The sequence below is a fragment of the Corythoichthys intestinalis genome, unplaced genomic scaffold (assembly GCF_030265065.1).
Source record: "Corythoichthys intestinalis isolate RoL2023-P3 unplaced genomic scaffold, ASM3026506v1 HiC_scaffold_28, whole genome shotgun sequence".
In the NCBI taxonomy this organism is placed as follows: domain Eukaryota; kingdom Metazoa; phylum Chordata; class Actinopteri; order Syngnathiformes; family Syngnathidae; genus Corythoichthys; species Corythoichthys intestinalis.
Window position 1 is genome coordinate 2,288,875 of NW_026651597.1, and position 15,856 is coordinate 2,304,730.

Consider the following 15,856-nt stretch of genomic DNA (forward strand, 5'->3'; position numbering starts at 1 on the left):
CTATTGGGTGAAGTTTGGTTGACTTCTGCGCAGCGGTTTGGGAGTTAACATCAAAATTACATTTCTCGGCCATATCGCATAGATCTCACTGTGAAAAGGCTTAAATGGCTTTTTTGACCTAAGTTTGAGGATTGCGCTCAAACAAAATGTCCTAGAACAAAATTTTCAAATGTAACTACTAGATTGTGATACAATACACTATTGGGTGAAGTTTGGTTGACTTCTGCGCAGCGGTTTGGGAGTTAACATCAAAATTACATTTCTCGGCCATATCGCATAGATCTCACTGTGAAAAGGCTTAAATGACTTTTTTAATTAAGTTTGATGATTGCGTTCAAACAAAATGTCCTAGAACAAAATTTTCAAATGTAACTACTAGATTGTGATACAATACACTATTGGGTGAAGTTTGGTTGACTTCTGCGCAGCGGTTTGGGAGTTAACATCAAAATTACATTTCTCGACCATATCGCATAGATCTCACTGTGAAAAGGCTTAAATGGCTTTTTTGACCTAAGTTTGAGGATTGCGCTCAAACCAAATGTCCTAGAACGAAATTTCCAAATGTAACTACTAGAATGTGATACAATACACTATTGGGTGAAGTTTGGTTGACTTCTGCGCAGCGGTTTGGGAGTTAACATCAAAATTACATTTCTCGGCCATATCGCATAGATCTCACTGTGAAAAGGCTTAAATGGCTTTTTTGACCTAAGTTTGAGGATTGCGCTCAAATCAAATGTCCTAGAACCAAATTTCCACATGTAACTACTAGATTGTGATACAATACACTAATGGGTGAAGTTTGGTTTACTTCTGCGCAGCGGTTTGGGAGTTAACATCAAAATTACATTTCTCGGCCATATCGCATAGATCTCACTGTGAAAAGGCTTAAATGGCTTTTTTGACCTAAGTTTAATAATTGCGCTCAAACCAAATGTCCTAGAACGAAATTTTAAAATGTAACTACTAGAATGTGATACAATACACTATTGGGTGAAGTTTGGTTGACTTCTGCGCAGCGGTTTGGGAGTTAACATCAAAATTACATTTCTCGGCCATATCGCATAGATCTCACTGTGAAAAGGCTTAAATGGCTTTTTTGACCTAAGTTTGAGGATTGCGCTCAAATCAAATGTCCTAGAACCAAATTTCCACATGTAACTACTAGATTGTGATACAATACACTAATGGGTGAAGTTTGGTTGACTTCTGCGCAGCGGTTTGGGAGTTAACATCAAAATTACATTTCTCGGCCATATCGCATAGATCTCACTGTGAAAAGGCTTAAATGACTTTTTTAATTAAGTTTGATGATTGCGCTCAAACAAAATTTCCTAGAACAAAATTTTCAAATGTAACTACTAGATTGTGATACAATACACTATTGGGTGAAGTTTGGTTGACTTCTGCGCAGCGGTTTGGGAGTTAACATCAAAATTACATTTCTCGGCCATATCGCATAGATCTCACTGTGAAAAGGCTTAAATGGCTTTTTTGACCTAAGTTTGAGGATTGCGCTAAAATCAAATGTCCTAGAACCAAATTTCCACATGTAACTACTAGATTGTGATACAATACACTAATGGGTGAAGTTTGGTTTACTTCTGCGCAGCGGTTTGGGAGTTAACATCAAAATTACATTTCTCGGCCATATCGCATAGATCTCACTGTGAAAAGGCTTAAATGGCTTTTTTGACCTAAGTTTAATAATTGCGCTCAAACCAAATGTCCTAGAACGAAATTTTCAAATGTAACTACTAGAATGTGATACAATACACTATTGGGTGAAGTTTGGTTGACTTCTGCGCAGCGGTTTGGGAGTTAACATCAATATTACATTTCTCGGCCATATCGCATAGATCTCACTGTGAAAAGGCTTAAATGGCTTTTTTGACCTAAGTTTGAGGATTGCGCTCAAATCAAATGTCCTAGAACCAAATTTCCACATGTAACTACTAGATTGTGATACAATACACTAATGGGTGAAGTTTGGTTTACTTCTGCGCAGCGGTTTGGGAGTTAACATCAAAATTACATTTCTCGGCCATATCGCATAGATCTCACTGTGAAAAGGCTTAAATGGCTTTTTTGACCTAAGTTTAATAATTGCGCTCAAACCAAATGTCCTTGAACGAAATTTTAAAATGTAACTACTAGAATGTGATACAATACACTATTGGGTGAAGTTTGGTTGACTTCTGCGCAGCGGTTTGGGAGTTAACATCAAAATTACATTTCTCGGCCATATCGCATAGATCTCACTGTGAAAAGGCTTAAATGGCTTTTTTGACCTAAGTTTGAGGATTGCGCTCAAATCAAATGTCCTATAACCAAATTTCCACATGTAACTACTAGATTGTGATACAATACACTAATGGGTGAAGTTTGGTTGACTTCTGCGCAGCGGTTTGGGAGTTAACATCAAAATTACATTTCTCGGCCATATCGCATAGATCTCACTGTGAAAAGGCTTAAATGGCTTTTTTGACCTAAGTTTGAGGATTGTGCTCAAACAAAATGTCCTAGAACAAAATTTTCAAATGTAACTACTAGATTGTGATACAATACACTATTGGGTGAAGTTTGGTTGACTTCTGCGCAGCGGTTTGGGAGTTAACATCAAAATTACATTTCTCGGCCATATCGCATAGATCTCACTGTGAAAAGGCTTAAATGACTTTTTTAATTAAGTTTGATGATTGCGTTCAAACAAAATGTCCTAGAACAAAATTTTCAAATGTAACTACTAGATTGTGATACAATACACTATTGGGTGAAGTTTGGTTGACTTCTGCGCAGCGGTTTGGGATTTAACATCAAAATTACATTTCTCGGCCATATCGCATAGATCTCACTGTGAAAAGGCTTAAATGGCTTTTTTGACCTAAGTTTGAGGATTGCGCTCAAACAAAATGTCCTAGAACGAAATTTTCAAATGTAACTACTAGAATGTGATACAATACACTATTGGGTGAAGTTTGGTTGACTTCTGCGCAGCGGTTTGGGACTTAACATCAAAATTACATTTCTCGGCCATATCGCATAGATCTCACTGTGAAAAGGCTTAAATGGCTTTTTTGACCTAAGTTTGAGGATTGCGCTCAAACAAAATGTCCTAGAACAAAATTTTCAAATGTAACTACTAGATTGTGATACAATACACTATTGGGTGAAGTTTGGTTGACTTCTGCGCAGCGGTTTGGGAGTTAACATCAAAATTACATTTCTCGGCCATATCGCATAGATCTCACTGTGAAAAGGCTTAAATGACTTTTTTAATTAAGTTTGATGATTGCGTTCAAACAAAATGTCCCAGAACAAAATTTTCAAATGTAACTACTAGATTGTGATACAATACACTATTGGGTGAAGTTTGGTTGACTTCTGCGCAGCGGTTTGGGAGTTAACATCAAAATTACATTTCTCGGCCATATCGCATAGATCTCACTGTGAAAAGGCTTAAATGGCTTTTTTGACCTAAGTTTGAGGATTGCGCTCAAACCAAATGTCCTAGAACGAAATTTTCAAATGTAACTACTAGAATGTGATACAATACACTATTGGGTGAAGTTTGGTTGACTTCTGCGCAGCGGTTTGGGACTTAACATCAAAATTACATTTCTCGGCCATATCGCATAGATCTCACTGTGAAAAGGCTTAAATGGCTTTTTTGACCTAAGTTTGAGGATTGCGCTCAAATCAAATGTCCTAGAACCAAATTTCCACATGTAACTACTAGATTGTGATAAAATACACTAATGGGTGAAGTTTGGTTGACTTCTGCGCAGCGGTTTGGGAGTTAACATCAAAATTACATTTCTCGGCCATATCGCATAGATCTCACTGTGAAAAGGCTTAAATGACTTTTTTAATTAAGTTTGATGATTGCGCTCAAACAAAATTTCCTAGAACAAAATTTTCAAATGTAACTACTAGATTGTGATACAATACACTATTGGGTGAAGTTTGGTTGACTTCTGCGCAGCGGTTTGGGAGTTAACATCAAAATTACATTTCTCGGCCATATCGCATAGATCTCACTGTGAAAAGGCTTAAATGACTTTTTTAATTAAGTTTGATGATTGCGTTCAAACAAAATGTCCTAGAACAAAATTTTTAAATGTAACTACTAGATTGTGATACAATACACTATTGGGTGAAGTTTGGTTGACTTCTGCGCAGCGGTTTGGGAGTTAACATCAAAATTACATTTCTCGGCCATATCGCATAGATCTTACTGTGAAAAGGCTTAAATGACTTTTTTAATTAAGTTTGATGATTGCGTTCAAACAAAATGTCCTAGAACAAAATTTTCAAATGTAACTACTAGATTGTGATACAATACACTATTGGGTGAAGTTTGGTTGACTTCTGCGCAGCGGTTTGGGAGTTAACATCAAAATTACATTTCTCGGCCATATCGCATAGATCTCACTGTGAAAAGGCTTAAATGGCTTTTTTGACCTAAGTTTGAGGATTGCGCTCAAACAAAATATCCTAGAACAAAATTTTCAAATGTAACTACTAGATTGTGATACAATACACTATTGGGTGAAGTTTGGTTGACTTCTGCGCAGCGGTTTGGGAGTTAACATCAAAATTACATTTCTCGGCCATATCGCATAGATCTCACTGTGAAAAGGCTTAAATGACTTTTTTAATTAAGTTTGATGATTGCGTTCAAACAAAATGTCCTAGAACAAAATTTTCAAATGTAACTACTAGATTGTGATACAATACACTATTGGGTGAAGTTTGGTTGACTTCTGCGCAGCGGTTTGGGAGTTAACATCAAAATTACATATCTCGACCATATCGCATAGATCTCACTGTGAAAAGGCTTAAATGGCTTTTTTGACCTAAGTTTGAGGATTGCGCTCAAACCAAATGTCCTAGAACGAAATTTTCAAATGTAACTACTAGAATGTGATACAATACACTATTGGGTGAAGTTTGGTTGACTTCTGCGCAGCGGTTTGGGAGTTAACATCAAAATTACATTTCTCGGCCATATCGCATAGATCTCACTGTGAAAAGGCTTAAATGGCTTTTTTGACCTAAGTTTGAGGATTGCGCTCAAATCAAATGTCCTAGAACCAAATTTCCACATGTAACTACTAGATTGTGATACAATACACTAATGGGTGAAGTTTGGTTTACTTCTGCGCAGCGGTTTGGGAGTTAACATCAAAATTACATTTCTCGGCCATATCGCATAGATCTCACTGTGAAAAGGCTTAAATGGCTTTTTTGACCTAAGTTTAATAATTGCGCTCAAACCAAATGTCCTAGAACGAAATTTTAAAATGTAACTACTAGAATGTGATACAATACACTATTGGGTGAAGTTTGGTTGACTTCTGCGCAGCGGTTTGGGAGTTAACATCAAAATTACATTTCTCGGCCATATCGCATAGATCTCACTGTGAAAAGGCTTAAATGGCTTTTTTGACCTAAGTTTGAGGATTGCGCTCAAATTAAATGTCCTAGAACCAAATTTCCACATGTAACTACTAGATTGTGATACAATACACTAATGGGTGAAGTTTGGTTGACTTCTGCGCAGCGGTTTGGGAGTTAACATCAAAATTACATTTCTCGGCCATATCGCATAGATCTCACTGTGAAAAGGCTTAAATGACTTTTTTAATTAAGTTTGATGATTGCGCTCAAACAAAATTTCCTAGAACAAAATTTTCAAATGTAACTACTAGATTGTGATACAATACACTATTGGGTGAAGTTTGGTTGACTTCTGCGCAGCGGTTTGGGAGTTAACATCAAAATTACATTTCTCGGCCATATCGCATAGATCTCACTGTGAAAAGGCTTAAATGGCTTTTTTGACCTAAGTTTGAGGATTGCGCTAAAATCAAATGTCCTAGAACCAAATTTCCACATGTAACTACTAGATTGTGATACAATACACTAATGGGTGAAGTTTGGTTTACTTCTGCGCAGCGGTTTGGGAGTTAACATCAAAATTACATTTCTCGGCCATATCGCATAGATCTCACTGTGAAAAGGCTTAAATGGCTTTTTTGACCTAAGTTTAATAATTGCGCTCAAACCAAATGTCCTAGAACGAAATTTTCAAATGTAACTACTAGAATGTGATACAATACACTATTGGGTGAAGTTTGGTTGACTTCTGCGCAGCGGTTTGGGAGTTAACATCAATATTACATTTCTCGGCCATATCGCATAGATCTCACTGTGAAAAGGCTTAAATGGCTTTTTTGACCTAAGTTTGAGGATTGCGCTCAAATCAAATGTCCTAGAACCAAATTTCCACATGTAACTACTAGATTGTGATACAATACACTAATGGGTGAAGTTTGGTTTACTTCTGCGCAGCGGTTTGGGAGTTAACATCAAAATTACATTTCTCGGCCATATCGCATAGATCTCACTGTGAAAAGGCTTAAATGGCTTTTTTGACCTAAGTTTAATAATTGCGCTCAAACCAAATGTCCTTGAACGAAATTTTAAAATGTAACTACTAGAATGTGATACAATACACTATTGGGTGAAGTTTGGTTGACTTCTGCGCAGCGGTTTGGGAGTTAACATCAAAATTACATTTCTCGGCCATATCGCATAGATCTCACTGTGAAAAGGCTTAAATGGCTTTTTTGACCTAAGTTTGAGGATTGCGCTCAAATCAAATGTCCTATAACCAAATTTCCACATGTAACTACTAGATTGTGATACAATACACTAATGGGTGAAGTTTGGTTGACTTCTGCGCAGCGGTTTGGGAGTTAACATCAAAATTACATTTCTCGGCCATATCGCATAGATCTCACTGTGAAAAGGCTTAAATGACTTTTTTAATTAAGTTTGATGATTGCGTTCAAACAAAATGTCCTAGAACAAAATTTTTAAATGTAACTACTAGATTGTGATACAATACACTATTGGGTGAAGTTTGGTTGACTTCTGCGCAGCGGTTTGGGAGTTAACATCAAAATTACATTTCTCGGCCATATCGCATAGATCTTACTGTGAAAAGGCTTAAATGACTTTTTTAATTAAGTTTGATGATTGCGTTCAAACAAAATGTCCTAGAACAAAATTTTCAAATGTAACTACTAGATTGTGATACAATACACTATTGGGTGAAGTTTGGTTGACTTCTGCGCAGCGGTTTGGGAGTTAACATCAAAATTACATTTCTCGGCCATATCGCATAGATCTCACTGTGAAAAGGCTTAAATGGCTTTTTTGACCTAAGTTTGAGGATTGCGCTCAAACAAAATGTCCTAGAACAAAATTTTCAAATGTAACTACTAGATTGTGATACAATACACTATTGGGTGAAGTTTGGTTGACTTCTGCGCAGCGGTTTGGGAGTTAACATCAAAATTACATTTCTCGGCCATATCGCATAGATCTCACTGTGAAAAGGCTTAAATGACTTTTTTAATTAAGTTTGATGATTGCGTTCAAACAAAATGTCCTAGAACAAAATTTTCAAATGTAACTACTAGATTGTGATACAATACACTATTGGGTGAAGTTTGGTTGACTTCTGCGCAGCGGTTTGGGAGTTAACATCAAAATTACATTTCTCGACCATATCGCATAGATCTCACTGTGAAAAGGCTTAAATGGCTTTTTTGACCTAAGTTTGAGGATTGCGCTCAAACCAAATGTCCTAGAACGAAATTTTCAAATGTAACTACTAGAATGTGATACAATACACTATTGGGTGAAGTTTGGTTGACTTCTGCGCAGCGGTTTGGGAGTTAACATCAAAATTACATTTCTCGGCCATATCGCATAGATCTCACTGTGAAAAGGCTTAAATGGCTTTTTTGACCTAAGTTTGAGGATTGCGCTCAAATCAAATGTCCTAGAACCAAATTTCCACATGTAACTACTAGATTGTGATACAATACACTAATGGGTGAAGTTTGGTTTACTTCTGCGCAGCGGTTTGGGAGTTAACATCAAAATTACATTTCTCGGCCATATCGCATAGATCTCACTGTGAAAAGGCTTAAATGGCTTTTTTGACCTAAGTTTAATAATTGCGCTCAAACCAAATGTCCTAGAACGAAATTTTAAAATGTAACTACTAGAATGTGATACAATACACTATTGGGTGAAGTTTGGTTGACTTCTGCGCAGCGGTTTGGGAGTTAACATCAAAATTACATTTCTCGGCCATATCGCATAGATCTCACTGTGAAAAGGCTTAAATGGCTTTTTTGACCTAAGTTTGAGGATTGCGCTCAAATCAAATGTCCTAGAACCAAATTTCCACATGTAACTACTAGATTGTGATACAATACACTAATGGGTGAAGTTTGGTTGACTTCTGCGCAGCGGTTTGGGAGTTAACATCAAAATTACATTTCTCGGCCATATCGCATAGATCTCACTGTGAAAAGGCTTAAATGACTTTTTTAATTAAGTTTGATGATTGCGCTCAAACAAAATTTCCTAGAACAAAATTTTCAAATGTAACTACTAGATTGTGATACAATACACTATTGGGTGAAGTTTGGTTGACTTCTGCGCAGCGGTTTGGGAGTTAACATCAAAATTACATTTCTCGGCCATATCGCATAGATCTCACTGTGAAAAGGCTTAAATGGCTTTTTTGACCTAAGTTTGAGGATTGCGCTAAAATCAAATGTCCTAGAACCAAATTTCCACATGTAACTACTAGATTGTGATACAATACACTAATGGGTGAAGTTTGGTTTACTTCTGCGCAGCGGTTTGGGAGTTAACATCAAAATTACATTTCTCGGCCATATCGCATAGATCTCACTGTGAAAAGGCTTAAATGGCTTTTTTGACCTAAGTTTAATAATTGCGCTCAAACCAAATGTCCTAGAACGAAATTTTCAAATGTAACTACTAGAATGTGATACAATACACTATTGGGTGAAGTTTGGTTGACTTCTGCGCAGCGGTTTGGGAGTTAACATCAATATTACATTTCTCGGCCATATCGCATAGATCTCACTGTGAAAAGGCTTAAATGACTTTTTTAATTAAGTTTGATGATTGCGTTCAAACAAAATGTCCTAGAACAAAATTTTCAAATGTAACTACTAGATTGTGATACAATACACTATTGGGTGAAGTTTGGTTGACTTCTGCGCAGCGGTTTGGGAGTTAACATCAAAATTACATTTCTCGGCCATATCGCATAGATCTCACTGTGAAAAGGCTTAAATGGCTTTTTTGACCTAAGTTTGAGGATTGCGCTCAAACCAAATGTCCTAGAACGAAATTTTCAAATGTAACTACTAGAATGTGATACAATACACTATTGGGTGAAGTTTGGTTGACTTCTGCGCAGCGGTTTGGGACTTAACATCAAAATTACATTTCTCTGCCATATCGCATAGATCTCACTGTGAAAAGGCTTAAATGGCTTTTTTGACCTAAGTTTGAGGATTGCGCTCAAATCAAATGTCCTAGAACCAAATTTCCACATGTAACTACTAGATTGTGATAAAATACACTAATGGGTGAAGTTTGGTTGACTTCTGCGCAGCGGTTTGGGAGTTAACATCAAAATTACATTTCTCGGCCATATCGCATAGATCTCACTGTGAAAAGGCTTAAATGACTTTTTTAATTAAGTTTGATGATTGCGCTCAAACAAAATTTCCTAGAACAAAATTTTCAAATGTAACTACTAGATTGTGATACAATACACTATTGGGTGAAGTTTGGTTGACTTCTGCGCAGCGGTTTGGGAGTTAACATCAAAATTACATTTCTCGGCCATATCGCATAGATCTCACTGTGAAAAGGCTTAAATGACTTTTTTAATTAAGTTTGATGATTGCGTTCAAACAAAATGTCCTAGAACAAAATTTTTAAATGTAACTACTAGATTGTGATACAATACACTATTGGGTGAAGTTTGGTTGACTTCTGCGCAGCGGTTTGGGAGTTAACATCAAAATTACATTTCTCGGCCATATCGCATAGATCTTACTGTGAAAAGGCTTAAATGACTTTTTTAATTAAGTTTGATGATTGCGTTCAAACAAAATGTCCTAGAACAAAATTTTCAAATGTAACTACTAGATTGTGATACAATACACTATTGGGTGATGTTTGGTTGACTTCTGCGCAGCGGTTTGGGAGTTAACATCAAAATTACATTTCTCGGCCATATCGCATAGATCTCACTGTGAAAAGGCTTAAATGGCTTTTTTGACCTAAGTTTGAGGATTGCGCTCAAACAAAATGTCCTAGAACAAAATTTTCAAATGTAACTACTAGATTGTGATACAATACACTATTGGGTGAAGTTTGGTTGACTTCTGCGCAGCGGTTTGGGAGTTAACATCAAAATTACATTTCTCGGCCATATCGCATAGATCTCACTGTGAAAAGGCTTAAATGACTTTTTTAATTAAGTTTGATGATTGCGTTCAAACAAAATGTCCCAGAACAAAATTTTCAAATGTAACTACTAGATTGTGATACAATACACTATTGGGTGAAGTTTGGTTGACTTCTGCGCAGCGGTTTGGGAGTTAACATCAAAATTACATTTCTCGGCCATATCGCATAGATCTCACTGTGAAAAGGCTTAAATGGCTTTTTTGACCTAAGTTTGAGGATTGCGCTCAAACCAAATGTCCTAGAACGAAATTTTCAAATGTAACTACTAGAATGTGATACAATACACTATTGGGTGAAGTTTGGTTGACTTCTGCGCAGCGGTTTGGGACTTAACATCAAAATTACATTTCTCGGCCATATCGCATAGATCTCACTGTGAAAAGGCTTAAATGGCTTTTTTGACCTAAGTTTGAGGATTGCGCTCAAATCAAATGTCCTAGAACCAAATTTCCACATGTAACTACTAGATTGTGATAAAATACACTAATGGGTGAAGTTTGGTTGACTTCTGCGCAGCGGTTTGGGAGTTAACATCAAAATTACATTTCTCGGCCATATCGCATAGATCTCACTGTGAAAAGGCTTAAATGACTTTTTTAATTAAGTTTGATGATTGCGCTCAAACAAAATTTCCTAGAACAAAATTTTCAAATGTAACTACTAGATTGTGATACAATACACTATTGGGTGAAGTTTGGTTGACTTCTGCGCAGCGGTTTGGGAGTTAACATCAAAATTACATTTCTCGGCCATATCGCATAGATCTCACTGTGAAAAGGCTTAAATGACTTTTTTAATTAAGTTTGATGATTGCGTTCAAACAAAATGTCCTAGAACAAAATTTTTAAATGTAACTACTAGATTGTGATACAATACACTATTGGGTGAAGTTTGGTTGACTTCTGCGCAGCGGTTTGGGAGTTAACATCAAAATTACATTTCTCGGCCATATCGCATAGATCTTACTGTGAAAAGGCTTAAATGACTTTTTTAATTAAGTTTGATGATTGCGTTCAAACAAAATGTCCTAGAACAAAACTTTCAAATGTAACTACTAGATTGTGATACAATACACTATTGGGTGAAGTTTGGTTGACTTCTGCGCAGCGGTTTGGGAGTTAACATCAAAATTACATTTCTCGGCCATATCGCATAGATCTCACTGTGAAAAGGCTTAAATGGCTTTTTTGACCTAAGTTTGAGGATTGCGCTCAAACAAAATGTCCTAGAACAAAATTTTCAAATGTAACTACTAGATTGTGATACAATACACTATTGGGTGAAGTTTGGTTGACTTCTGCGCAGCGGTTTGGGAGTTAACATCAAAATTACATTTCTCGGCCATATCGCATAGATCTCACTGTGAAAAGGCTTAAATGACTTTTTTAATTAAGTTTGATGATTGCGTTCAAACAAAATGTCCTAGAACAAAATTTTCAAATGTAACTACTAGATTGTGATACAATACACTATTGGGTGAAGTTTGGTTGACTTCTGCGCAGCGGTTTGGGAGTTAACATCAAAATTACATTTCTCGACCATATCGCATAGATCTCACTGTGAAAAGGCTTAAATGGCTTTTTTGACCTAAGTTTGAGGATTGCGCTCAAACCAAATGTCCTAGAACGAAATTTTCAAATGTAACTACTAGAATGTGATACAATACACTATTGGGTGAAGTTTGGTTGACTTCTGCGCAGCGGTTTGGGAGTTAACATCAAAATTACATTTCTCGGCCATATCGCATAGATCTCACTGTGAAAAGGCTTAAATGGCTTTTTTGACCTAAGTTTGAGGATTGCGCTCAAATCAAATGTCCTAGAACCAAATTTCCACATGTAACTACTAGATTGTGATACAATACACTAATGGGTGAAGTTTGGTTTACTTCTGCGCAGCGGTTTGGGAGTTAACATCAAAATTACATTTCTCGGCCATATCGCATAGATCTCACTGTGAAAAGGCTTAAATGGCTTTTTTGACCTAAGTTTAATAATTGCGCTCAAACCAAATGTCCTAGAACGAAATTTTAAAATGTAACTACTAGAATGTGATACAATACACTATTGGGTGAAGTTTGGTTGACTTCTGCGCAGCGGTTTGGGAGTTAACATCAAAATTACATTTCTCGGCCATATCGCATAGATCTCACTGTGAAAAGGCTTAAATGGCTTTTTTGACCTAAGTTTGAGGATTGCGCTCAAATCAAATGTCCTAGAACCAAATTTCCACATGTAACTACTAGATTGTGATACAATACACTAATGGGTGAAGTTTGGTTGACTTCTGCGCAGCGGTTTGGGAGTTAACATCAAAATTACATTTCTCGGCCATATCGCATAGATCTCACTGTGAAAAGGCTTAAATGACTTTTTTAATTAAGTTTGATGATTGCGCTCAAACAAAATTTCCTAGAACAAAATTTTCAAATGTAACTACTAGATTGTGATACAATACACTATTGGGTGAAGTTTGGTTGACTTCTGCGCAGCGGTTTGGGAGTTAACATCAAAATTACATTTCTCGGCCATATCGCATAGATCTCACTGTGAAAAGGCTTAAATGGCTTTTTTGACCTAAGTTTGAGGATTGCGCTAAAATCAAATGTCCTAGAACCAAATTTCCACATGTAACTACTAGATTGTGATACAATACACTAATGGGTGAAGTTTGGTTTACTTCTGCGCAGCGGTTTGGGAGTTAACATCAAAATTACATTTCTCGGCCATATCGCATAGATCTCACTGTGAAAAGGCTTAAATGGCTTTTTTGACCTAAGTTTAATAATTGCGCTCAAACCAAATGTCCTAGAACGAAATTTTCAAATGTAACTACTAGAATGTGATACAATACACTATTGGGTGAAGTTTGGTTGACTTCTGCGCAGCGGTTTGGGAGTTAACATCAATATTACATTTCTCGGCCATATCGCATAGATCTCACTGTGAAAAGGCTTAAATGGCTTTTTTGACCTAAGTTTGAGGATTGCGCTCAAATCAAATGTCCTAGAACCAAATTTCCACATGTAACTACTAGATTGTGATACAATACACTAATGGGTGAAGTTTGGTTTACTTCTGCGCAGCGGTTTGGGAGTTAACATCAAAATTACATTTCTCGGCCATATCGCATAGATCTCACTGTGAAAAGGCTTAAATGGCTTTTTTGACCTAAGTTTAATAATTGCGCTCAAACCAAATGTCCTTGAACGAAATTTTAAAATGTAACTACTAGAATGTGATACAATACACTATTGGGTGAAGTTTGGTTGACTTCTGCGCAGCGGTTTGGGAGTTAACATCAAAATTACATTTCTCGGCCATATCGCATAGATCTCACTGTGAAAAGGCTTAAATGGCTTTTTTGACCTAAGTTTGAGGATTGCGCTCAAATCAAATGTCCTATAACCAAATTTCCACATGTAACTACTAGATTGTGATACAATACACTAATGGGTGAAGTTTGGTTGACTTCTGCGCAGCGGTTTGGGAGTTAACATCAAAATTACATTTCTCGGCCATATCGCATAGATCTCACTGTGAAAAGGCTTAAATGGCTTTTTTGACCTAAGTTTGAGGATTGTGCTCAAACAAAATGTCCTAGAACAAAATTTTCAAATGTAACTACTAGATTGTGATATAATACACTATTGGGTGAAGTTTGGTTGACTTCTGCGCAGCGGTTTGGGAGTTAACATCAAAATTACATTTCTCGGCCATATCGCATAGATCTCACTGTGAAAAGGCTTAAATGACTTTTTTAATTAAGTTTGATGATTGCGTTCAAACAAAATGTCCTAGAACAAAATTTTCAAATGTAACTACTAGATTGTGATACAATACACTATTGGGTGAAGTTTGGTTGACTTCTGCGCAGCGGTTTGGGATTTAACATCAAAATTACATTTCTCGGCCATATCGCATAGATCTCACTGTGAAAAGGCTTAAATGGCTTTTTTGACCTAAGTTTGAGGATTGCGCTCAAACAAAATGTCCTAGAACGAAATTTTCAAATGTAACTACTAGAATGTGATACAATACACTATTGGGTGAAGTTTGGTTGACTTCTGCGCAGCGGTTTGGGACTTAACATCAAAATTACATTTCTCGGCCATATCGCATAGATCTCACTGTGAAAAGGCTTAAATGGCTTTTTTGACCTAAGTTTGAGGATTGCGCTCAAACAAAATGTCCTAGAACAAAATTTTCAAATGTAACTACTAGATTGTGATACAATACACTATTGGGTGAAGTTTGGTTGACTTCTGCGCAGCGGTTTGGGAGTTAACATCAAAATTACATTTCTCGGCCATATCGCATAGATCTCACTGTGAAAAGGCTTAAATGACTTTTTTAATTAAGTTTGATGATTGCGTTCAAACAAAATGTCCCAGAACAAAATTTTCAAATGTAACTACTAGATTGTGATACAATACACTATTGGGTGAAGTTTGGTTGACTTCTGCGCAGCGGTTTGGGAGTTAACATCAAAATTACATTTCTCGGCCATATCGCATAGATCTCACTGTGAAAAGGCTTAAATGGCTTTTTTGACCTAAGTTTGAGGATTGCGCTCAAACCAAATGTCCTAGAACGAAATTTTCAAATGTAACTACTAGAATGTGATACAATACACTATTGGGTGAAGTTTGGTTGACTTCTGCGCAGCGGTTTGGGACTTAACATCAAAATTACATTTCTCGGCCATATCGCATAGATCTCACTGTGAAAAGGCTTAAATGGCTTTTTTGACCTAAGTTTGAGGATTGCGCTCAAATCAAATGTCCTAGAACCAAATTTCCACATGTAACTACTAGATTGTGATAAAATACACTAATGGGTGAAGTTTGGTTGACTTCTGCGCAGCGGTTTGGGAGTTAACATCAAAATTACATTTCTCGGCCATATCGCATAGATCTCACTGTGAAAAGGCTTAAATGACTTTTTTAATTAAGTTTGATGATTGCGCTCAAACAAAATTTCCTAGAACAAAATTTTCAAATGTAACTACTAGATTGTGATACAATACACTATTGGGTGAAGTTTGGTTGACTTCTGCGCAGCGGTTTGGGAGTTAACATCAAAATTACATTTCTCGGCCATATCGCATAGATCTCACTGTGAAAAGGCTTAAATGACTTTTTTAATTAAGTTTGATGATTGCGTTCAAACAAAATGTCCTAGAACAAAATTTTTAAATGTAACTACTAGATTGTGATACAATACACTATTGGGTGAAGTTTGGTTGACTTCTGCGCAGCGGTTTGGGAGTTAACATCAAAATTACATTTCTCGGCCATATCGCATAGATCTTACTGTGAAAAGGCTTAAATGACTTTTTTAATTAAGTTTGATGATTGCGTTCAAACAAAATGTCCTAGAACAAAATTTTCAAATGTAACTACTAGACTGTGATACAATACACTATTGGGTGAAGTTTGGTTGACTTCTGCGCAGCGGTTTGGGAG